We start from the raw sequence: 1612 nt of genomic DNA, 5'->3' as shown, positions 1-1612 counted from the left end.
ATTCTTATGCCAGGTCACCTACCATCCAGTTGAATCTTAGTGTTTTATTGTAGACCTCTTGTTTGGTTTAGACACACTTTCTTCTTGGGGTGTTCCAACATTGGATCCTTATATGTTCTCTAAGAGAAGTTTGGGTGGGGAAGATAATTTCAGGAAGTTTTCTCCATATTTTTGACAGAAATTTTACCTGGTTCTTACTAATTTACTACCTTTGTGAACTTTCCAGTGCCCAATGTTTACCCCTCAAGCATACTAGCTCAGTAAACTAAATTGAGAGAGCAGATAAGTTTCTCAGGGAAAAATTTGCATTAATGAAATTTATGACATTGGCAGATAAAATTAGAATGCTAATTTCTTAATTTTCTGCTTAAAACATAATTGTCATGCAGTTTGAAGTATGTGAGTGCTTATTATTTTATCTCTGTGGGCAGACTTCATGAGAGACAAAATTATAATTAGAATGCTATGTAGAATCTGAACAAGGAGCAGTAGATGAATATAATTGTAATTACCATCAAGTTTATATAGTTTAATAAATTCATCTCCACAGCATGGGTGGTCTTGTTAAAAACACTGCAATGTTTAAATTTCATTGTCTAATTTTCCCTTTCCTTAGGATGTTGGTTGGATGAATATTACATGTGTTTGTTCTATTACTAAACTTTTATGACCAACATTCTGGCAGATCTCTTTTCCTTCACAAATCTGGTGTTTTCAGTCGGTAGTCAGTTCTTGCTTGCTAAGATCAATTCTCTCTCCACACAAGACATTCTCGTCTCTCAGCTCTCATTCACTGTGTGTTGATTTTTACACTATAAACATCAGAGAGTAATCTTGGATCACCTCTAAATGAAAATGCTGCTTATTTCTTTGTGACCTTCAGTTTCCTCATTTTTAAAAATGGAGATGATGATAGTATCTTCCTCCTATGGTTTTTGAGAAGCTTAATAAAATAATGCATTCAAAGGACTTACCGCAGTGCCTGCCATATGTATAGACTCATTAAAATGTTTTTAAACTCTAATTCCCCTAGCATTACATAGTGTTTTGCAATGATCTCACTTGTCAAAAAAAGGGATCCCTACCATAGCAAGACTTTTCATAATACATACAAGCTCACACTCTGTGTCTAGTAACAGGTTCCCCATGATCATGTAAAAAGTGAAAAACACCTTTATTTTAACTAGCTGTAGAAAAGTGTTGGAAATGCCTGAACTCTACTTTATAAGAGTGTCTAGAAGTTGGAGCCTTAGATCCCTTTTGAAGAGGAGCCAAGAAAGCTAAATAGGAAAATGAACATGAACGTTCTTGAAAGCAATAGCAAAACACATTGTATGTGAAGAGAATAATCACTATTATTAGGAGAATGATGGAAACTTTATAGAGAACTTGGGAATGAGAAATGCGTCAATGAGGCTTTCTAGAGTTGGTGAAGAGACCGCTTCTACAAACTTTCATACAATTCCTCTGATAAAAATTCTTGAGCAATTACTTGGTTCTTTAACAATGAAATCATCACAAGGCAACCTAACAACATAACAAGACAAAGTGCCCTAGCTGTTAACGCCTTCGGGTGACATCTCCTGAAAAAGAATCTCCCTTACAGAGATTA

The sequence above is a fragment of the Hipposideros armiger genome, unplaced genomic scaffold (assembly GCF_001890085.2).
Source record: "Hipposideros armiger isolate ML-2016 unplaced genomic scaffold, ASM189008v1 scaffold_145, whole genome shotgun sequence".
NCBI lineage: Eukaryota > Metazoa > Chordata > Mammalia > Chiroptera > Hipposideridae > Hipposideros > Hipposideros armiger.
The sequence above is the reverse complement of the archived record's forward strand: the minus strand, read 5'-3'. Positions refer to the sequence as shown.